We start from the raw sequence: 25354 nt of genomic DNA, 5'->3' as shown, positions 1-25354 counted from the left end.
GAAGTAGTGAAGGACTCTGTTAGGCCGAGGAAGAAAAGACTTCCCTGAGCGGGAGAGTTTGAGCTGAGTGATGAGAAATAATGGAATTCACAACAAAGGGAGAAGCAGGAACAATCACTCTAGTAAAATTTGCTGTGAACAGGGAGTTCATGTAGAGGATTGTTAGGAGATTTTAGCCCTAGTGGCAGCAGAACTAAAAATAGGAATGGCTAAGTATGAGAGATGTTGAGGAAATGAAATGACAGGTAGAGTTTAATTATACAGAAGAAGAAGGTGAACATGACTTCCAAGTCTCTAAGTGTAGAAAGAACCTTAGGTCTTATTTATTCCATTTCTCACTCAACACAGGAGTCTCACCCACAGTATTCCCAAGTGGTGGCCCACTAGCCTCTGCTGGGACTCTTCTAAGGGCGGATGCTGTCTGCCTCACAAGACAGCAGTCTGCTCCATTCTGGACAACTTGGATTTTAGAGAGAGCTTCTTTACATTGACCTGAAATCTGCCTGCCCTTAAATTCTACCCATTGGTCTTAATTCTTTATTCAGCAAAGACTATGTCTGTTTTCTTAGGTCTAAGTCCAAGTCCTCTATATTCTTAGAAACAACTATTTTGTCTCTCTTTAATCTCCTCCAGTCTTCTTCCCTCAAAACATTTCCAAGGCTTCAGGAAAATCCTGACAAAATCTCTGTTAGTCACAATGCTGACATATATAAAAGGCAGCTTTTCATATTTCTCCAGAGGTTGGATTTGGTGTCAGAAACATTTAGTGCCATCATCTTAAAATATGAAGTTCTCTGACTGAAGCTGTTAGCGTATCAGCCTCTTCAGCAGCCCCAACAAAGGAATAAGAGGACAAAACAAATGTTGGAGAAATAATAGCATATATTCTTAAAATATTATTCATCAAGGGGTTGTGCCCTTTTCCACTGCCTTAGTCATTTGAAGTAACAGTCTGGTTTTATTACTGCAGAAGAAAACAAGATATGACTTGATTCAAATAAAGTCAACATTAGACCAAGAGAATAAATTAATGTTAGAATTGAAAGTTAAGATGATCTTGTCTAACCCCTTCATTTTATGGACCAGGAAACAGATGACTACATGATGATGACAAATAGTAAAATCATTTGCTAAAACCATTAGGAGAATAGTTGATGGGTAACTAGACATTCCTATCATGCCACCAGATTATTTTCTAGTCACAAAGGAAAATATCACTGTATAAGGGAGGGATCTGGTAGTTATCACACTAAAATGAATAGTTAAGTTTCACATTGCTAATGATGGTTCACCCAGAAAATATCTTCTGATGGGATTTAACATCACCTATGATGTAGTCTAGGCAAAAATATGTAATTGGAATATGTAAAGTCCAACAAATGGTACTGGGACAACTGGATATCCACATGCGAAAGAGTGAATTTGCACCCCCTTCCTCATACTACATACAAAAATTAACTCAAAGTGGATCAAAGACTTAAATATAAGCACCTAAAACTATAAAGCTTTTAGAATGAAGCATAGATGTAAATCTTTGTGGCTTTAGGCAATGGTTTCTTTTTTTTTCTTAACATTTTTATTGGAGTATAATTGCTTTACAATGATGTGTTAGTTTCTGCTTTATAACAAAGTGAATCAGTTATACATATACATATATCCCCATATCTCTTCCCTCTTGAGTCTCCCTCCCTCCCTATCCCACCCTTCTAGCTGGTCACAAAGCACCGAGCTGATCTCCCTGTGCTATAGGCAATGGTTTCTTAAATATGACAGCAAAAGCACAAGAAGCTCAAGCAAAAAAAGAAAAAAATAGATAAATTGAATTTCATCAGAACTAAAACCTTTTTTGTATCAAAAATCATTACCAAAAAAGTAAAAACATAACCTACAGAATGCGAGAAAATGTTGCAAATCATATATCTGATAAGGTTATAGTATCCAGAACACATAAAGAAACCACCCAATTTTAAAATGAGCAAAGGATTCTAATAGACATTTCTACAAAGAAGATATACAAATGGCCAACAAGCACCTGAAAAAATGCTCAACATCATTAGTTATTAGGAAAATGCAAATCAAAATCACAGTGAGATACTTCACACCCTCTAGGGTGAATAAGAATTTTTCAAAAGTGGAAAGTAACAGGTGTTGGTGATGATGTAGAGAAATTGGAACCCTCATACATTGCTGGTAGGAATGTAAAATAGTACTGTGGAAAAGTTTGGCAGCTCCTCAGAAGATTAATGATAGAGCTACCATATGATGCAGCAATTCCACTCCTAGGTATATAGCCAAAAAAACTGAAATCTATGTTCACATAAAAATACGTACAGGAATTGTCATATCAGCATTATTCATAATAGCCAAAAAGTAACTCAAATGTCCGTCAACTGAAGAATGGATAAACACAATATGGTACCATGGAATATTTTTCAACCGTAACAAGTAATAACGTACTGATACATGCCACAACATAAATGAACCTTGAAAACATTAAATGATGTGAAAGAAGACGAATACAAAAACACAAAAGAGCACATATTGTATGATTCCATTTATGTGAAATGTCCAGAACAGGCAAATTCATAGAAACAGAAAGTAGATTAGTGTTGCCAAAGGATTGGGGGAGGAAGATATTGGGAGATTTGTGATTTCTTTTTGGGGTGATAGAAGTATTCTGTAATTAGTAGTCACAGTTGCACAACACTGAATACACGAAAATCCACTGAGCTGTACACTTTAAAATGGAGGATTTTATGTTATGTGAATTTTATCTCAGTAAAGAAGTTTTTTTTTAAAAAAGAATACAAGTTTTAGATGTGACTTTCATTTTACGGTTAGTTCAGGCAATAGAGAAACAAGCTAAATGATATCAAGTGAGTTATGGGACAAACCCAGAAAGTGGCCCAATCTGTAGGACAAATGGACTGATGTTTTTCAAAAAATAATAACATAAAAAGGTGACTTTGCTAGCATGTGAAATACATGGCAGAATATCTTATGAGGTGTGTGATCTTGAGTGATAAGAATATGGTGTTTTAATTGTTTTGTTTTGTGGTATTTTATTATTTTCTAACAAGCACCTGTACTACTTTTAGAATGAAAAGTGTATTAAAAGTACTTGCCTGAGGTCATATAGCTAATTTAAGGAACTAAATTAGTTATTAGGAAAGAGTATTTTACTAAAACAACTCAGAAAAAGACTGAAAACCATAGGATAGGACTTAAACCTTAAATATTAGCTCCAAGGGAGAAGTTCTAAATGGCTGGGTTTGTAAATGGGAATAATGTCCATGTGTTGGTATCACATGAAGATTTTACTGGTTTCCCCCTACATTTCTATTTCTTTAAATATTCCTTTTTTTTTTTGCTTCTCTTTTTTGCTCCTTCCCTCCCCACCACACACACCAATCATTGATCCCCACCCCTTTTCTATATTAATATTCCCTACCCATCTCCTTTTTGTTTTCTGGGTTTCTTGCTTTGGCTCTTCTTTAAAGGTCTGAGTCTTCCCTTGTCTCTTCCCTGACAAACTGTTCTTTACTCAAGGAGCAGCAGTAGTTCCCAGGATCAGAACTTGGTTTGTCTCTGACATAGTTCACAGAGGAAGTTACTCTTTCCAAGCACAGGCATGGGAAGTCAGTGTTGCTCTCTTAACCCTGAAGGCATCAAAGTTTGTAAGGAAATGTACTGTAGGAAATAGTGGGTGAAACTTCTGGCTCCATCTATAGTTTGGATGAAACCTTAAACACACTGGGGAGAGGAAATTGGGGAATTTGGAGTAAGCAGATTCTTCTTGCTTTTTGTTTATTTGAAAAGGAGATCTAGAGCCCTACAGGTAGAATTGGACTAGACTCAGTGTTTGCTCCTTGGTTGATCTGGCATTGTCTGGTATCATAATTTACCTACAAACTGCTTCGGCCTTTGAGAGCCTGTGTGCCAGGTCAGCAGTCAAAGGTGGAAGTTAGAAAGATGTGGGAGAACTCAGGGAGACTGATAACTTTGATAATTTTGGGTATTTGATAAATAATGTATATTAATTAAAAGATAAAAGGAAATTATTATATGATGAATTTGTTGACTGGCACATATATATTTTTTAACATCTTTATTGGAGTATAATTGCTTTGCTTTTTTCTGCTTTTATAAAGTAGAAACTAACACAAAATGGTGTGTTAGTTTCTACTTTATGACAAAGTGAACCAGCTATACATATACATACATCCCCATATCCCCTCCCTCTTGTGTCTCCCTCCCACCCTCCCTATCCCACCCCTCTAGGTGGTCACAAAGCACAAAGCTGATCTCCCTGTGCTATGCGGCTGCTTCCCACTAGCTATCTATTTTACATTTGGTAGTGTATATATGTCCATGCCACTCTCTCACTTCTTCCCAGCTTACCCTTCCCCCTCCCCGTGTCCTCAAGTCTGTTCTCTACGTCTGCATCTTTATTCCTGTCCTGCCCCTAGGTTCTTCAGAACCTTTTTTTATTTTAGATTCCATATATATATATATGTTTTAGCATACGGTGCTTGTCTTTCTCTTTCTGACTTGCTTCACTCTGTATGACAGACTCTAGGTCCATCCACCTCACTACAAATAACTCAATTTCGTTTCTTTTTATGGCTGAGTAATATTCCATTCTATGTATGTGCCACATCTTCTTTATCCATTCATCTGTCGATGGACATTTAGGTTGCTTCCATTGTCCTGGCTATTGTAAATAGAGGTGGTGCATAGATTTTTAAAATTCTATTTACTTAACTACATAGTCATCTCTTACTTGAGTTTCCCTAGGTCTCACGAGCCTTTGTGTTTATAAAAGGAGTTAAAAACTATATTCTATTTTTTTTAAGTATATTACCCCAAATTTATCCCACTTGCCCATGTAGGACCTCAGATTCCTGAAATGCTTGACCCAAAGTATTTCCGGGAATCTACAGAGCATCCAATCAGCTATAAGGCATTCTTCTGCGGGGTGCCTTTCCTGGGAGAACTGCTATTTCCACCAGTCTTGCCTCATTCTCTGCCGGGCACTGCTGCCTTCCTGGCTGACACCCCACTGCTTCTCAATCACACCACCATCTGCTGGTCAGTACCTGAGTCTCTGTGATGGTTGATTTTGTGTGTCAACTTGACTGGACTAAGGGATGCCCGAACAGCTAGTAAAACATTATTTCTGGATGTGTCTGTGAGGGTGTATATGGAAGATACTAGCATTTGGATCAGTAGGTTGAGTAAAGAAGCTCCGCCCTTGCAGGGCATCATCCAAAGCATTGAGAGCTCTAATAGAACAGAAAAGCTGAGGAAGAGCAAATTTGCACTGTCTCTTCTTGAGCTGGGACAGCCATTTTCTCCTGCCCTCAGACATCTGAGCTCCTGGTTGTTGGGCGTTTGGACTTGGACTGAATTGCACCACCAGCTTTCCTGGTTCTCCAGCTTGCAGACAGCAGACTGTGGGACTGCTCAGCCTCCATAACCGCAGGAGCCAATTCCCATGATAAATCCATATATCACACTGGTACTGTTTCTCTGGAGAACCTTGACTAATAGAGTTTACTTCCCTTCGGAGGCCGAACTTATGCTGTGATCTGTGGCAAAGTGGGCGGGGACACATCTCTCCATCTTACTTTACGATCTTAAGAGGGGAAGCTGCCTGTGCCCAGAATGTCATACAGCAGGTTAGGAAACAACCCTTTCAGCTTTAACAGATAGAAATCTGAGTGGCTGGACCAAGGATAAATGGCTCAGAACCACCTCTTCCCTCGTTATTCCTTTTTCGCTGATTATGTGTGAACATAGAAAAAACATTAAAATAATAACAGAGAAAATGAACTAACAATTTGGCACACATTTAAATGTCTACATAAACATATAATTTTTACATAAATGGAATCATCATATTCTATAAACTTATTTCAAATTAAAATCTACTTACTATTTTTTGCATGGTCATGTAGTATTCTGTTGTTGGAGGTGCCATAACTTAATTAGCCAGATCCCTTTTAATGGACTTCCATGTTGTTTATAGTTGCCTGACTATACACAGTGCTGTTGTAAACATCTGTGTACATATATCTCTTAGCTCTTTAGGAGAAATTCTAAGAAGAATTCGTGAATCAGTGGTTAAGTAGACAGTTTTGATGAATATAGGAGAGAATGATCTCTACAGATTTTGTACTAGTGTGGAGGATGGTTGAAGAGTCTAAGACCCTCGGTCAGCTGTAAATAAGACTAGCTATTTTCTCTCATTTTCACTAGATAATATCCATATTACTAACCTTTTTCATCTTTGCCAGTCTGAGAGACTTAAACAAATGGTTCTGCATTCTTGTTTTAATTTGAAAATTTAAAAAATTTTAGTGAACATTCCATATTGTTAATTCTTCTGTAATTTTCCTGTTCATATAATTTGGACATTTACAGCGGGGTATTCATTTTTTTTAATTAATTAATTAATTTTTGGCTGTATTGGGTCTTTGTTGCTGCGCAGGCTTTCTCTAGTTGTGGCGAGTGGGGGCTACTCTTCGTTCTGGTGCACGGGCTTCTCATTGTGGCGGCTTCTCCTGTTGTGGAGCATGGGCTCTAGGCACGCAGGCTTCAGTAGTTGTGGCATGTGGTCTCAGTAGTTGTGGCTCACAGGCTCTAGAGCACAGGCTCAATAGTTTTGGCACACGGGCTTAGTTGCTCTGCGCCGTGTGGGATCTTCCCAGACTAGGGCTCAAACCCGTGTTTCCTGCATTGGCAAGTGGATTCTTAACCACTGCACCACCAGGGAAGTCCCTGGGGTGTTCATATTTTATCTGATTTTTAAGGGATATTTATATATCAAACAATAATAATATATGTCAATGTTTATTGACATACATGTAACATATGTCAATATTTAATATCTAAAATTTCCCCCATAATTTCCTTGCTGAGGGTAAGCTTTCTCCATGAAGCTCTTACTCCCACTGAACAGATATCTTTTAGATTATCCTCACCAATTTAAAAGTCATGCCCATGTATGCCTGAATTTCTGCTGGGATCCCTGCTGGATATCCTATATCATATCATAATAGATATGTCAATAAAATGTGTACATATAAAAACACATTTATTCAAAATGAAAATTACAGTGTTAGATATTGCAGTTTATTTTCTAATGGAAAGACATTCAAAATAAGAGGAGTATGCAATGTAAGGTAATAAGTGGCATAATCAATTTAGAAGACTGGCACATATGTACAGAAATTTATTAACCTAAGAGTGGAAGTTTGGAGGAGACTCCTTTGGTGAGATTGTCAAAAAGAAAAAAGCCACATACAATCTGCCTGTCTTCCTGCCCCTCTAACCCTCCTTTGATTGTAGCTGAGCCCCTTCCCCACCCACATATCACAGTGGTTCTTAAATTGGCTGTGCATTGGAATTATGTGAAGAACTCTAAAAACTACTCATTCCTGAGCCCTACTCTAGAGGTTCTGAAGTAATTGGTTTGTGATCAGGATTTTTTTCAAAGCTCCCCAGGTGATTTTAATGTGCAGCCAAGGACTCAGCACCTCCCATAACTTTGGGAGTAATTTAAGCTTAGACTGGCAAACTATAATGACTTCTAATTCAGAGCACGCTAACTTTGCTGGTTCTTACCTACTTTTGTAATTCCAAAACCTGGGCTTCTGCCTTTTTCCCAACACAAAGTGCCTTACCTTACGCTTTTTAAAAAATGGAATCTTGCCTTCTTGTTTCTATGGGTGCTGCTACATAATAGTGTTTCCTTTCTGTATTTCCACAAATTACTTAATCTTAGATCCACACATCATCTTCACACATCAAGTAGTACTTCTTGGGACTACTGTGATGCTGAACCCTACCTTGGGTTACCTCTTGTTGCTCTTCATTATACTCTTCATATCATGCTCTACCTACCCAGATAGTTATTCACTTGTTTGCAGCTGGATTCTTTCTCCTGGTGCCTGACTTATCCCTGGGGACATGACCCACTCCAGACCTCAGCCAGCACCCCTCTCTCCCAAATGTGCAGTTTGTTTTTCTTTGCCTGATGATGTTATTTTATAAAATCTATAGTTAATGTTGTCAAGGAGTATATGAGAAACTGCCTAGGCCAATGGAGGTTATGAAAGTTTCCTTTTTAAAAGCAAATTAGGGAGTGAGACTTTCAGAGAAAGGAGTTTAGCAAACTCTCTCCCCAGCAAAACAACTATATAACTGGTGAAAATTATTTTTAAAAAAATTATCTAGTATCTCTGGAAATTAGATAAGTGCATAGAGAAAATGGAGAAACATTCATTCAAGAAAATCTACTAAATCTCCATACAAATGTGAGAGTCTGTGGCATTTGAGCCATGACCTGCTCCCTCCTCTGCCCCGTCTCCATGTTATGGAAACTCTACTCTAGGTGATCTACTCCTCGATGGTGTGGACAAGAAAATGGTAACTCATTCTCCCCATAGCTCACAGTCTAGAGCTGCAATTTCACCCCAGCAGAGGCAAGCCATCAGCATTTCTCACACCCTCATCCCTGTGTTTTAGAAGCTCTATTTTGGACAATGTAGCTGAAAGGACTGATACTTCCTTCATCCACTCAGCCCCTAGTCATAGGGGAGAAGCTCTTCTCCAGATTTGGCAAGCCCAAAACACTGGGGCTTTGATTACGCCTTCCAGAGCTCACTCATAGAGCAGAGATTCTACACTGGGAGGGCCAAGCAGAGATAATCAGCTTACCATCCTCCACTTCCAGCAACCACACATGTTGCTAGATTGTCATTCTGGGGGAAACAGGCTTCTGTCCCTGCCCCCAGCTCTTTGCAGTGCTTCAGAGATTATGTTCAGGGAGAGAGGCAGGCCATAAGAACTACTGATTTGTTTGGAACAGAATGTGGAAATTCCATGCTTAAGGGTGTTGTTCAAAATAATGAAGATTTTGGTGGAGAACAATTGAGAGAGTGCTGTTAGTTCCATGACACTAGTATCAACAAGCAAAATGCCAAAGCAGCCAGATATTTAACAGAGAGAAACAGGGAAAGAGACAGCCAAGAAAAGCCCTCTTGGGACTACAGTCAACCTCAGAGATCAAGAAGACTGTGCAAATGTGCTAAGCTGCACCCATTCAGGAGCAATCAGAGCAGGATGTGGGACAGAATTGAAAGCATTCCCAAGTCACACAGAGATCCATCAACAAAGGGCAGAAGCATCACTGGCACAAAGGACTTAAATGCAATCTCTGCATAAACACTGACTGAACAATAAGCTACTCTGATTCAGGAGCAACTCCCATGAAGCCAGAATTGAAAATAAAATCACATCCTTGGCAGTCTGGAAGACTGTGTGCCTGCCCAAGGCTGCACTTTTTCAAGAGTGATACGAAAGGGAATTTCTAAGATTCTAAGCCCTGGTTGAATTTGAGTAAAAAATGTAAACTCGCTGAACTACAGTAGCAGCCTCCAAGCCACACACACATCCAGTAGTAAAGGGTAAGAATCAACTAGCTAAGAGTGTTTAAGCACAACATTTAAACAATAAGTGACCTGTGCTGACTCAAGAATATATTCTAGATATCCAGGATAAAAAGCAAGGATAAAATATGGAAACAAGAGAGAAAAATCTGAGCAGGGGTATCAGAAATTACAAACTGCATGGAAAATAGACTTCACAGAGTTAGTTCAGTCAAGTCATTGAACAAATAAACTAATGACCAAGCAAAAACCAAAAACAACATCAATCCCTAGGGTCAGGGAAAATCAGTATCCAGAGTAATTACAATATATTTTCTAAAATGTCCAGATTTCAGCAACAAAAACAAATAGACATGCAAAGAAACAGGAAAGTGTGACCTATACACAGGAACAAAATCAGGCAAATAGAAACTGCCTTGAGGGGGGAGCACACAGATCTTGGACTTAGCAAAGACTTCAAAGCAGCTATTATAAACATGTTCAAAGAACTAAAGGAAACCATGCTTAAATTATTAAAGGAAGCTATGATGAAAATGTCTCATCAAATAGATAATATAAAGAAATGGAAATTATAAAAAAGAACCAAATGGAAATTCTGTAGTTGAAAATTACAATAACTGAAAAGTATAATAACTGTTAACAGCATATTTGAGCTGGTAAAAGAAGAACCTGGATACCAATTAAATTTGAATTTAAGATAAACAATTAATAGATTTTTAGTATAAGGATATACCATGTAATATTTTGAAATTATTCATTGTTTGTAAGATATTCTAATTTAAATATCTATTGTTTGTAAGATATTCTAATTTAAATTTCTATTAAATTTCTAACTTCTATTTTATCTGGCAACCCTACCGCCAGGGGACACTTGGCAATGTCTTAAGACATTTTTGGTTGTCACAACTGAGAGTTTGGGGGGAGAAGTGCTACTGGTATCTAGTGAGTAGAGGCCAGGGATGCTGCTAAATGCCCTACAATGCACAGGACAGTCCCCACAACACAGAATTATCCAGCCGAGGTTGAAAAACCCAATGGACTCCCCAGGAAGGAAAGAAAAACAAGTAACTCCATGATGGATTTCCCACCCCCTCCCTTTTTCCCTCTGTATTTCTTCCTGTGAATAATTGCACAGTTGTTTTTTTTAAGTAAACTTTTGATAAAAGCATTACATACATTCCAAAAAGTGCCCAAACGATAAGTGCACAGCTGGACAAGTTTTCACAAAGTGCACACAGCTGTGTAACCAGCCCCCGAGATGAGGACTCAGGCCACCCATCAGTGTCCCAGAAGTTCTGGTGCCCTTTGCAATCACTATCCCCTGCCCACTCAAGGGAACCCACTGTTCTGACTTCTTTCACCATAGATTAATTCTATCTTGGTTTTGAACTTTGTATTCATGAAATCTTACCATACATACTCTTTTGTATCTGACTTCTTTTGTTCAACGTTATGTTTGCACGCACATATTTTCATGGTTGCCACATAACGTATATGTATGTATATGTGGATGTGTATATAATATCATATTCTATTTTCCACAATTTTATATCATCAAAAGTGTTCCATGTACCATAGTCTTCATAGTTATTATTTTAATTATAGTATATTTCATGGGATAAGTGTGCCATACCTTATTAAACCCTTCCAATATTTAGAATATTAATAATGTAATAAACATTTTCATTCATATAAAAAAAAGAAGAACTTGGGAACTTGAACTTGAGATTGTGCTATCTGAAGATTGTGCTATCTGAAGAACAGAGAGAAAAGAAAGAAAATGAGCATAGCCACCGAAGAATGTGGGGTACCACTAAGTGTACCAACATACATGTAATGGGAGTACTAGAATATGAGGAGAGAGAAAAAGAAGCAGAAAAAAAAATATTGGAAGATATAATGGCTGAAAACTTCAAAATTTGATGAAAAACAACCTACACATCCAGGAAGCTCAACAAACTCCAATTAAGATGATATAAAACAATCCCTACCCATCATAGTCAAAATGTTGGAAGCCAACAGAAATTCTTGAAAGCAGTAAGAGAAAACAACTCATCATATACAAGAAAATCCTAATAAGAGTAACAACTCATTTCCCATTAGGAACAATGGGGGCCAGAAGGCAGTAGCATGTTTAAAGTACTAAAAGTAAAAAATTGTCAATTAAGAATCTTATATTCAGCAAAACTATCTTTCGAAAATGAAGGCAAAATATATTCCCAGATAAACAAAAGCTGAGAGATTTCATTGCTAGCGATGTGCCTTGCAAGAAAGATAATTATGTAGGTAATTATAATAGTATAATTGTATATTTATTCTCCTTTCTTCATTTAAATGATTTAAAAAGTAGTTGCATAGCACATAATATAATATGCTTATATATGTACAATATGTATATATACAATGTAGTGTTGGGCCTATAGCTTATGGAAATGTAATTTATTTGCCAAAAACAGTACAAAGTGGAAACAAAGCTGTATGGTGTAAGGAAATGACACCAGATGGTAATTTTCTATAAATATATACTTGCTGTCCTTTCTTCTCTCAGCTTCTTTAAAATACATCAGATTATACAAAGTAATAATTATGATAATGTATTGTTGGGTTTGTAACTTATGTAGACATAATAACTATAACCATGATAGCACAAAAAAGGAGCAGGGCATAGGCTATATAGGTGTAATGACAGCACTTATTTCCATATTTCACTAGAATTTGGTTAGTATAACTCTGAAGTAGCTTTTGCTAAGTTAAGAAGTGTATTGTAATCTCTAGAATAATTATTAAAAAGTAACTAAAAAATATACTTTAAAAAACATTAAAGGAATTAAAACATTACATTATAAAATATCCACTTAATACAAAAGAAGACAGTAAGGACGAAGAGAGGAACAGAAATACATGAGAAATACAGAAAATAAAAAGCAAAATGGCAGATGTGAATCTAAACATATCTAACAAAATATAAGCATACAGATGTGAATGTGAATGAATCTATAGAAGAGTCCATCCAACAACAACAGAATGTTTTTTTCCTGAAGTGCACATGGAACATTTTTCAGGATAGACCATATGCTAGGCCATAAAACAAGGCTCAATAAATTTAAAAGGATTGAAATCATACAAAGTATGTTTTCCAACCAAATGGAATGAAATTAGAAATCATAACAAGGAAATTTGGAAAGTTCACAAATATTTGGAAACTAAACAACACACTTCTAAATAACTAGTGGGTCAAAGAAGAAATCACAAGGGTAACTAGAAAATACTTTGAGAAGAATAAAAATAAAAACTATGAAAAAGTGTATGTCAACAAAATAGATAACTTAGATGAAATGGACAAATTCCTAGAAAGATACAAATTACTGAAACTGACTCAAATAAAAACTGAAGATCTGAATAGATCTATAACAAGATATTGCATTAGTTATCAAAAAAAAAAATCCTCACAAAGAAAAGTATAAGGACTTCCCTGGTAGCACAGTGGTTAAGAATCCACCTGCCAATGCAGGAGACACAGGTTCGAGCCCTGGTCTGGGAAGATCCCACATGCTGCAGAGCAACTAAGCCTGTGTGCCACAACTACTGAGCCTGCGCTCTAGAGCCCACAAGCCACAACTACTGAAGCTCATGCGACCTAGAGCCCACCCACCACAACTACTGAGCCCATGCACTGCAACTACTGAAGCCTGCACACCTAGAGCCCATGCTCCGTAACAAGAGAAGCCACTGCAATGAGAAGCTCATGCACCACAACAAAGGGTAGCCCCCACTCACTGCAACTAGAGAAAGCCTGCATGCAACAATGAAGACCCAACATAGCCAAAAATAAATAAATAAATGAATAGAAAAGAAAAATCTAGAACCAGATAGCTTCTCTGGTGAATTCTACCAAATATTTAAAGAAGAATGAATGATAATGCCTCGTATACACTTCCAAAAAAAGAATACAAGGGAACTTGTTCCAAATCATTCTATGAGACCAGTATTAGCCTGATACCAAACTGAGATGAAGACATTTCACAAAAAGAAAACTACATATCAATATCCCTTAAGAATATAAACACAAAAATCCTCAGTGAAATATCAGCAAACCAAATCCAGTGACATATAAAAAGGATTACACTCCGTGACCAAGTTAGATTTATTCCAGGAATGGTTGGTTTAACATTTGAATATCAATTAGTGTAATGCACAATAGCAATAGAGCAAAGGACAGAAATCAAACAATCACCTCATAGATGCAGAAAAAGCATTTGACAAAATCAACATCTTTTAATGATAAAACATTCAGCAAACTTGTATTAGAAGGGAACTTCCTCAACTTGATAAAGGGCATCTAAAAATATCATACTAAGGTTAAGAACAAGACAAGGTTGTCTACTCCTGCCACTTACATTAATCATTGTACTGGAGGTTCTAGACAAAACAATTAGGCAAGAAAAAGAAATAAAAGACATCCACATTGGACAGGAAGAAGTAAAACTCTCTCTATTTTCATATCACATGATATTAAATGTAGAAAATCTTATGGCATCCATTAAGAGACTCTTAGAATTAATAAGTTTAATAGGTATACTCTTCCAATTCCCTGACATAAACTGAGTGTCCAAGAATTAAATTCAATGCTGACACTAACCACCCAGAGTTAGTACAGACCCCAGAAGTTAACAGCTCTGTCCCACAAGACTGCGCCCGCTTTAGACACCAGCTTCAAGTGGGATTCCCTGGCTATCCACACTTCTGCCCAGCTGACTAAAAATTTGGGGGTTACTATGACCCCCTCAGATTTGGTAATTTGCTAGAACAACTCACATAACTCAGAAAAGCACTATACTTACAATTACATTTTTAAAATAAAGTTTTAAATAAACTCAGGAACATACAAATGGAAAAGATGCATAGGACAAAGTATGGAAGTGGGGATACAGAGCTTCCATGCTCTCTCCAGGAGCACAACATGCCCAGCACATCAATGTGTTCATGAATCCAGAAGCTGCCCAAACCTCATTGTTCAAGAGTTTTTATCAAGGCTTCATTATGTAGGCATGGTTGATTAAATCACTGGCCACATGACTGAACTCAATCTCCAGCCCCCTCCTCCCTCCAGAGGTCAGGGGGTATGGCTGAAAGTTCTAGCCCTCTAATCACTGTGTGGCCAGCTCCTTCCTTGAAACTATCTGAGGGTCCACCATGAGTCACCTTGTTGTCAAAACTCAGTTATGGTATGGTAGTGAATAACAAAAGACACTCCTGTCACTCAGGAAATTCCAAGCATTTTTGAGCTCTATGCCAGGAACTGGGGGAAAGGACTATACATAGTCCTTATTATTATCGTTTTTTTTCAATTATACTACAGGTAAGGAATCCACTAAAAGACTACTAGACAAGTTTAGTGGAGTTGAAGGATACAAGATTAATATTCAAAAGTTAATTGTATTTTATATGGTAGCAATAAGCAATCTGAAAAGGAAATTAAGAAAAGAATTCCATGTACAATAACATTCATAACAATAAAATAGTAAAAATTTAACAAAATTAAGTACTTGTATACTGAAAACTACAAAACATTGTTGAAAGAAATTAAAGAATATCTTAATAAATGTAGACACCTCATTTTCATGGATTGTAAAACATATTATTGTTAAAATTGCATTACTGGGCTTCCATGGTGGCGCAGTGGTTGAGAATCCATCTGCCAAGGCAGGAGACACGCATTCGAGCCCTGGTCTGGGAAGATCCCACATGCCGCAGAACAACTAAACCCATGTGCCACAGCTACTGAGCCTGCGTTCCAGAGCCCACAAGCCACAACTACCGAGCCATGTGCCACAACTACTGAAGCCTGTGCACCTAGAGCCTGTACTCCGCAACAAGAGAAGCCACCGCAATGAGAAGCCCACGCACCACAACGAAGAGTAGCCCCTCCTCACCACAACTAGAGAAAGCCCGTGCGCAGCAACAAAGACCCAACACAGCCAAAAATAAATAAATAAATTTTTTTAAAAAATTGCACTACTTTCCAAATTATCTACAGATTCAATGCAATCCCTATCAAAATCCCAGCTAGATTTTGTGCAGAAATTGACAGGCTGACTCTAAAATTCATATGGAAATTCAAGAGACCCCAGAATAATCAAAGCAGTTTTGAGAAGGAGGGACAAAGTTAGAGGATATAATACAAAGCTGCAGTAATCAAGACAGTGTGGCATTAAGTTAGAAATATAGATCATTGGAATAGATGTGAGAATCCAGAAATTAAATTATTGTCAATTTATTTTTGACAAGCATGCCAAGACAATTCAATGGGGAAAGAATAATCTTTTCAACAAATGGTGTTAGGACAACTGGATATCCACAAGTAAAAGAAAGAAGTTGGACTCTTACCTCACAATTATATACAAAAATTAACTCAAAATGGACCAACAAACTAAATTAAGTGCTAAAACTATAAAACTCTTACAAAAAACACAGGAATAAATCTTAGTGACCTTGAATTTGGCAGTGATTTCTTATGTATGACTCTAAAAGCACAAGCAACAAAACATAAAATAGATAAGCTGTATCTTATCAAAACTAAAATCTTTTGTAAATGAAGAGATACTGTCAAGTAAGTGAAAAGATAACCCACAAAATGGGAGAAAATATTTGCAAATCATATACATGATAAGGATTATATCCAGAATATATAAAAAACTCTGAAAACTCAACAAAAAGAAGACAAATAATCCAATTTAAAAATGAACAAAGGACCTGAATAGACATTTCTCCAGTGAAGATACACAAATGATCAATAAGTACATGAAAACATGCTCAATATTATTAGTCGTAGGAAATGCGAATCAAAGCCACAGTGAAATACCTTTTAGACCCATGAGTATGGTGTCATAGGTAAAATTGTGTCTCCCAAAATTCATATGTTAAAGTCTTAACTCCAGAATGTGACCTTATTTGGAAACAGAGACATTGTAGATGTAATTAGTTAAGATGAGGTCATATTGGAATAAGGTGGGCCTCCTAATCCAATATAGCTGATGTCCTTACAGAAAGGGGAAATTTGGACACAGACTGCACAAAGGGAGAACACCATGTGAAGACTGAAGTTATGCTTCCACAAGCCAAGGAATTATCAGAAGCTAAAAGAAAGGTGTGGAACAGATAACACCCTAGGATCTTCAAAGGAAACATGGTCCTGCAGACAAATTGATTTGGACTTCTAGCCTCCAGAACTGTGTGACAAGAAGTTTCTGTTGTTTAAACCACTCAGTTTGTGGTACTTTGTTATAGCAGCCTTAGCAAAACAGTACACATGGGTGTAATTAAAAAGATAGACAATAATAACTGTCATTGAGAATGCAGAGCAATTGGAACACCCAGACATTGTTGATGGGAATGTGAAGTGCAGTCCTTTAGAAAATAGACTGCAGTTCCTCAAAATGTTCAACATATAGTTGCCATATGACTTGGCAATTACACTCTTAGGTATATACCCAAGGGAATTGAAAACAGGTATTTAAATAAACACTTGTACTTAAATGTTTATGGAATCATTATTCAAAATAACCCAAAGATGGAAACAACCCAAATGTTCATCAAATGCTGGGCAAATAAAAAAAATGTGGTATATCCACATAATGGAATATTATTCAGCAGTAGAGATAAAATATTGATACATGCTACAACATGGATTAACCTTCAAAACATTATGCTAAATGAAAGACGCCAGTCACAAAAGGCCACATGTTGTATGATTCCATTTATATGACATGCCCAAAATAGGCAAACCTATAGAAACAGGAAGTAGATTAGTGGCTTCCCAGGACACAGTAGTGCATGGTAGGTAGGGTTGAGGGCATGGGAAAGGTTGGGAGGAATGGGGTGTGACTCAGCAGATACAGAGTTCCTTTTTGAGATGATAAAAATGTTATAAACTTAGATTGTGGTGATTCTTACGCAACTTTGTGGATACAGTAAAAACTATTAATTGTACACTTTAAATGAGTGAATTTTATGATGTGTGAATAAAGGTATTTTTTTAAAAGCAAACCCTGATCCTGAACTACCCACTTGAGCTTTTCCTGGAATCCTGACCTAAGAAACCAAGAGAAAGAATAAAATAATGTTAATTTTAAAAAAGAAAGCTAATTAGAAAATTTCCACAATATACTAGTTATAGGATGTCTGAATTAAGTAGATATATATATGGCAATGGCAGTCTTTTAAAACAGGACATTATTGTCTTGCCTTGATATTTTTAGAAATGCTCCTCATCCACCAGAGGGCAGATAGCAAAAGCAGGAAGAACTACAATCCTGCAGCCTGTGGAATGAAAACCACATTCACAGAAAGATAGACAACATGAAAAGGCAGAGGGCTATGTACCAGATGAAGGAATAAGATAAAACCCCAGAAAAACAACAAAATGAAGTGCAGATAGGTAACCGTACAGAAAAGAATTCAGAATAATGATAGTGAAGATGATCCAAAACCTCGGAAAAAGAATGGAGGCAAAGATCGAGAAGATGCAAGAAATATTTAACAAAGACCTAGAAGAATTAAAGAACAAAGAAACAGAGATGAACAATACAATAACTGAAATGAAAACTACACTAGAAGGAATCAATAGCAGAATAACTGAGGCAGAAGAACAGATACGTGACCTGGAAGACAGAATGGTGGAATTCACTGCTGTGGAACAGAATAAAGAAAAAAAATGAAAAAAAATGAAGGCAGCCTAAGAGACCTCTGGGACAATATTAAATGCAACAACATTTGCATTATACGGGTCCCAGAAGGAGAAGAGAGAGAGAAAGGACCCAAGAAAATATTTGAAGAGATTATAGTCAAAAACTTCCCTCACATGGGAAAGGAAATAACCACCCAAGTCCAGGAAGCACAGAGAGTCCCATACAGGATAAACCCAAGGAGAAACATGCCAAGACACATAGTAATCAAACTGGCAAAAATTAAAGACAAAGAAAAATTATTGAAAGCAGCAAGGGAAAAACGACAAATAACATACAAGGGAACTCCCATAAGGTTAACAGCTGATTTCTCAGCAGAAATTCTACAAGCCAGAAGGGTGTGGCATGATGTAGTTAAAGGGATGAAAGGGAAGAGCCTACAACCAAGATTACTGTACCCGGAAAGGATCTCATTCAGATTCAATGGAGAAATCAAAAGTTTTACAGACAAGGAGAAGCTAAGAGAATTTAGCACCACCAAACCAGCTCTACAACAAATGCTAAAGGAGCTTCTCTAAGTGGGAAACACAAGAGAAGAAAAGGAACTACAAAAACAAACCCAAAACAATTAAGACAATGGTCACAGGAACATACATATGGATAATTACCTTAAACCTGAATGGATTAAATGCTCCAACCAAAAGACACAGGCTTGCTGAATAGATACAAAAACAAGACCCATATATATGCTGTCTACAAGAGACCCACTTCAGACCTAGGGACACATACAGCCTGAAAGTGAGGGGATGGAAAAAGATATTCCATGAAAATGGAAATCACAAGAAAGCTGGAGTAGCAATACTCATATCAGATAAAATAGACTTTAAAATAAAGAATGTTACAAGAGACAAGGAAGGACACTACATAATGATTAAGGGATCAACCCAAGAAGAAGATATAACAATTATAAATATATATGCACCCAACATAGGAGTACCTCAATACATAAGGCAACTGCTAACAGCTATAAAAGAGGAAATTGACAGTAACACAATAATAGTGGGGGACTTTAACACCTCACTTACACCAATGGACAGATCATCCAAACAGAAAATTAATAAGGAAACACAACCTTTAAATAACACAATAGACCAGATATATTTAATTGAAATTTATACGACATTCCATCCAAAAACAGTAGATTACACTTTCTTCTCAAGTGTGCACAGAACATTCTCCAGGATAGATCACATCTTGGGTCACAAATCAAGCCTTGGTAGATTTAAGAAAATTGAAATCATATCAAGCATCTTTTCTGACCACAACGCTATGAGATTAAATATCAATTACAGGGAAAAAAACGTAAAAAACACAAACACATGGAGGCTAAGCAATACGTTAGTAAATAACCAAGACATCACTGAAGAAATCAAAGAGGAAATCAAAAAATACCTAGAGGCAAATGACAATGAAAACACGATGATCCAAAACCTATGGGATGCAGCAAAAGCAGTTCTAAGAGGGAATTTTATAGCTATACAAGCCTACCTCAAGATACAAGAAAAATCTCAACTAAACAATCTAACCTTACATGTAAGGGAACTAGAGAAAGAAGAAGAAACAAAACCCAAAGTTAGTAGAGGGAAAGAAATCATAAAGATCAGAGCAGAAATAAATGAAATAGAAACAAAGAAAACAATAGCAAAGATCAATAAAACTAAAAGGTGGTTCTTTGAGAAGATAAACAAAATTGGTAAACCATTAGCCAGACTCATCAAGAAAAAGAGGGAGAGGACTCAATAAAATTAGAAATGAAAAAGGAGAAGTTAAAACAGACACTGCAGAAATACAAAGCATCCTAAGAGACTACTACAAGCAACTCTATGCCAATAAAATGGACAAATTCTTAGAAAGGTATAACCTTCCAAGACTGAACCAGGAAGAAATAAAAAATATGAACAGACCAATTACAAGTAATGAAATTGAAACTGTGATTAAAAATCTTCCAACCAACAAAATCCAGGTGAATTCTATCAAACATGTAGACAAGAGCTAACACCCATCCTTCTCAACCTCTGAAAAAATTGCAGAGGAGAGAAAACTCCCAAACTCATTCTATGAGGCCACCATCACCCTGATACCAAACCAGACAAAGATACTACCAAAAAAGAAAATTATAGGCCAATATCACTGTTGAATATAGATGCAAAAATCCTCAACAAAATACTAGCAAACAGAATCCAACAACACATTAAAAGGATCATATACAATGATCAAGGGGGTTTATCCCAGGATGCAAGGATTCTTCAATATATGCAGGTTAATTAATATGATACACCATATTAACAAATTGAAGAATATAAACCATATGATCATCTCAATAGATGCAGGAAAAGCTTTTGACAAAATTCAGCACCGATTTATGATAAAAACTCTCCAGAAAGTTGGCATAGATGGAACCTACCTCAACATAATAAAGGCCATATATGATAAACCCACAGCAAACATTATTCTCAATGGTGATAAACTGAAAGCATTTCCTCTCAGATCAGGAAGGAGACAAGGATATCCACTCTCGCCATTATTATTCAACATAGTTTTGGAAGTCCTAGCCATGACAATCAGAGAAGAAAAAGAAATAAAAGGAATACAAATTGGAACAGAAGAAGTAAAACTGTCACTGTTTGCAGGTGACATGATACTATACTTAAAGAATCCTAAAGATGCCACCAGAAAACTACTAGAGCTAATCAGTGAATTTGGTAAAGTTGCAGGATACAAAATGAATGCACAGAAATCTCTTGCATTCTTATACACTAATGATGAAAAATCTGAAAGAGAAATTAAGGAAACACTCCCATTTACCATTGCAACAAAAAGAATAAAATACCTAGGAATAAACCTACCTACGGAGACAAAAGACCTGTATGCAGAAAACTATACGACACTGTTGAAAGAAATTAAAGATGATACCAATAGATGGAGAGATATTCCATGTTCTTGGATTGGAAGAATCAATATTGTGAAAATGACTATAGTACCCAAAGAAATCTACAGATTCAATGCAATCCCTATCATATTACCAATGGCAGTTTTTGCAGAACTAGAGCAAAAAATCTTAAAATTTGTATGGAGACACAAAAGACCCCGAATAACCAAAGCAGTCTCGAGGGAAAAAAGCGGAGCTGGAGGAATCAGACTCCCTGACTTCAGACTATGCTACAAAGCTACAGTAATCAAGACAATATGGTACTGGCACAAAACCAGAAATATAGATCAATGGAACAGGATAGAATGCCCAGAGATAAACCCACACACCTATGGTCAACTAATCTATGACAAAGGAGGCAAGGATATACAATGTAGAAAAGGCAGTCTCTTCAATACGTGGTGCTGGGAAAACTGGACAGCTACATGTAAAAGAATGAAATTAGAACACTCCCTAACACCATACACAAAAATAAACGCAAAATGGATTCAAGACCTAAATGTACGACCAGACACTGTAAAACTCCTAGAAGAAAACATAGGAAGAATACTCTTTGACATAAATCACAGCAAGATCTTTTTTGATCCACCTCCTAGAGTAATGGAAATAAAAACAAAAATAAACAAATGGGACCTAATGATACCTCAAAGCTTTTGCACAGCAAAGGAAACCATAAACAAGATGAAAAGACACCCCTCAGAATGGGAGAAAATATTTGCAAACAAATCAACGGACAAAGCATTAATCTCCAAAATATATAAACAGCTCATGCAGCTCAATATTAGAAAAACAAACAACCCAATCCAAAATTGGGCAGAAGACCTAAATAGACATTTCCCCAAATAAGACATACAGATGGCCAAGAAGCACATGAAAGGCTGCTCAACATCACTACATATTAGAGAAATGCAAATCAAAACTACAATGAGGTGTCACCTCACACCAGTTAGAATGGGCATCATCAGAAAATCTATAAACAATAAATGCTGGAGAGGGTGTGGAGAAAAGGGAACCCTCTTGCACTGTTGGTGGGAATGTAAATTGATACAGCCACTATGGAGAACAGTATGGAGGTTCCTTAAAAGACTAAAAATAGAAATACTATATGATCCAGCAATCCCACTACTGGGCATATACCCAGAGAAACCATAATTCAAAAAGATACATGCACCCCAATGTTCATTGCAGCACTATTTACAATAGCAAGGTCATGGAAGCAACCTTAATGCCCATCGACAGATGAATGGATAAAGAAGAAGTGGTACATATATACAATGGAATATTACTCAGCCCTAAAAAGGAACGAAATTGGGTCATTTGTAGAGACGTGGATGGATCTAGAGACTGTCATACAGAGTGAAGTAAGTCAGAAAGAGAAAAACAAATATTGTATATTAATGCATATATGTGGAACCTAGAAAAATGGTACAGATGAACGGGTTTGCTGGGTAGAAATTGAGACACAGATGTAGAGAACAAACATGGACACCAAGTGGGGAAAGCCATGGGGGGTGGGGGTGGGGGTGTGAAGAATTGGACAGTTGGGATTGACCTGTATACACTGATGTGTATAAAATTGATGACTAATAAGAACCTGCTGTATAAGAAATAAATAAAATAAAATTCAAAACTTCAAAAAAAAAAAGAATGGATAAACAACAAAGTCTTACTGTATAGCACAGGGAACTATATTCAGTATCTTGTGATACACCATAATGGAAAATAATATGAAAAAAATAATGTATACATAGGTATAACTGAATCACCTTGTTGTATACCTGAAACTAACACAACTGTACATCAATAAAATAAAAAATTTTTTAAGTAAGAAAAAAAAAATGCTGTGTATGTTAGAAAAACAAATACTTTGCAGTTTAAGCACATTTTGTGGGTGAGAAATTCCTTAGGTCTTGGAACCCCTCAGAAGTGGTAACATATCCAATCTGAGTGACCCTGAGCCATTCCTTCTTCTAGGGATCTCCTTGTCCTGTGTATGAAGGGGAGGTACCCTAGATAGTATCTAGGGCTGCCTCTCATCCCAAATATTTGTAGCCAATACCTTGTGTCCTATACATCACTCTGAGAAATGAGCCAGCGGAAGGAGAGCTGGGGGCACTAGAATCACCTTTGGGGAACATGTTAGACATGGAGATGCTAGGTCCTACTGAAACCATGCACCTCAGATTGGGACTTGAAGCCACGTGCCGGGAGTCGAACCCAGCCTAAACCCAGATTGGGACTTGAACCCATGCACTGGAACTTGAACCCAGCCAAAACCCACAGTCTTCCAACTGAGATCACACACCTGGTTTCAGGACTTAATGAAGCTCAGGTTCTTGATGTCTCATTGCAGAAAGTATTCAGTGAGAGATAAAGTGATGGGTAAGAAGTGGATTTATTTAGAGGGAAACACACTCCACAAACAGAGTGTGGGCCATCTCAGAAGGTGAGAAAGGCACCAGGGTATGGGGTTGTCAGTTTTTATAGGAGTGGGTAATTTCATAGGCTAATGAGTGGGAGGAGTATTCCAGCTATTTTAGGAAGGGGTGGGGATTTCCAGGAATTGGGCCACCACCCACTTTTTGATCCTTATAGTTGGTCTTGGAACTGTCATGGCACCTGTGGTGGGTGTGTCATTTAGCTTGCTGATGTGTCACAGTGAGCATATACTGAGGCTCAAGGTCTAGTGGAAAGTCTGCTTGTCCACCATCTTGGACCCATTTGGTTCTAATCAGTTTATGTCATGTCCTTGGGCTATGTCATTCTTTCAAAGGTTGTACCCTGCCTCCTTCCCTCCTGTTCTACCACCCCAAAATCCTATTTGCTTGGGTGAACGCTAGGAATCGGCATTTTATAGAAGCATGCCAAACAATTGAGAAACACTGGCAGGAGTCTTTGGAAACTATTTGCCTCCACAAATCAGAGGCCGTCTTTATCTCCTGTGCTTAATGAGGTAAGATAGACACCTCAGTTGCCATGTGCTACCTCTATCTCCAACTCTTGGACTAACCCTCTTTCTTTTATTTACTCATCATGTATCAGGAAACGACCCTTAGTAAGTATGGATTTTTAGCAGAATGCATTTAACACTAACCTGAACACTCCCAGTTTTAATTATATATTTTTCCCTCCCTGTTCAGGGGCTCAGAAATTCAGAACTGACCTGATTCCAAAAAGTGAATCCAAAGTGCTAGAAATTTGTTGGCATTGAAATTACTACACATCCATTGTTAGACACCTTTTTCACCTGGTGCTTTTCATTCAAGGACTCTTAGGAATGAGCAAGTTTTTGGACTAAAGATGTAGTCTATAAAAAAAATTTAATGTTGCTTTCCTATATTTAGTTTTTGAATATACGCAACCATTTAGCAGTGTGTTTTAGGCATGTACTATGCAGAAAGCAATATGGTAGGTATTATGAGGATATGAAGATGAATCTTGTCCCCAAAGTGTCTAGTATGGGAGATGAGATTAAAAATTGTAAAACAAGACACAGAGTAGATGATGGTACACGAGTAATGTAACTAGTGACTCTGGTTGTTCAGAGGAAGAGGATTTAGGTGATAAAGGGAAGCTTCTGGCTGATAGTTCCATTTGAGAGGACACTGAATGCAGGGTAGGATTTAGATACATGGAATTGGAGAGAAAGACTGAACTTTTTTAACTGAATCCTCAGAGTGGGTTGGAAGCTCTAGCAATAAGTGATGTAAAGCAGGGACTTTGTCTCTTACGTGATCATGGATCCCTATGCCAGGCACGGACTAAAATGAGAAAGGAAGGAAGGATGTAAAGAAGTAAGAAGCCAGTCAGTCTGATCTGTAGGGAAAGAGAACACATGTACCACTTGACCTGATGGACCACTCTGGTCCATCAAGCTCTCAAGCTTTGTACTTCATTCAGGATGAAATATGGTCACATCTAATGAATGCCAAAAGAATGCATGCAAGTGATGAACAATCCCCTTTCCCTTGTGAATTGACACTACCATTCTCAACTAAGAGCGAAGTGTCAAATATGTAGTGGTGTAAAATTAAACCATAAGATTGTTGAAATGACAAAGGTAGTATCTGAAAACATCAAATTGTTAAATAATGTTCAAATGATGAGGTGTTGAAAAAGTAATGGTATCAATGATGGAAACAGAAGTATATTTCGTTTTTCTAGTAAATATTGCCATAGTATCTCAAAATTTGTCTCTCTGTGCTCTTCTTAGAAGACTGTAGCAT

Source organism: Leucopleurus acutus (genome assembly GCF_964270905.1).
Source record: "Leucopleurus acutus genome assembly, chromosome: 6".
Taxonomy (NCBI): domain Eukaryota; kingdom Metazoa; phylum Chordata; class Mammalia; order Artiodactyla; family Delphinidae; genus Leucopleurus; species Leucopleurus acutus.
The sequence above is the reverse complement of the archived record's forward strand: the minus strand, read 5'-3'. Positions refer to the sequence as shown.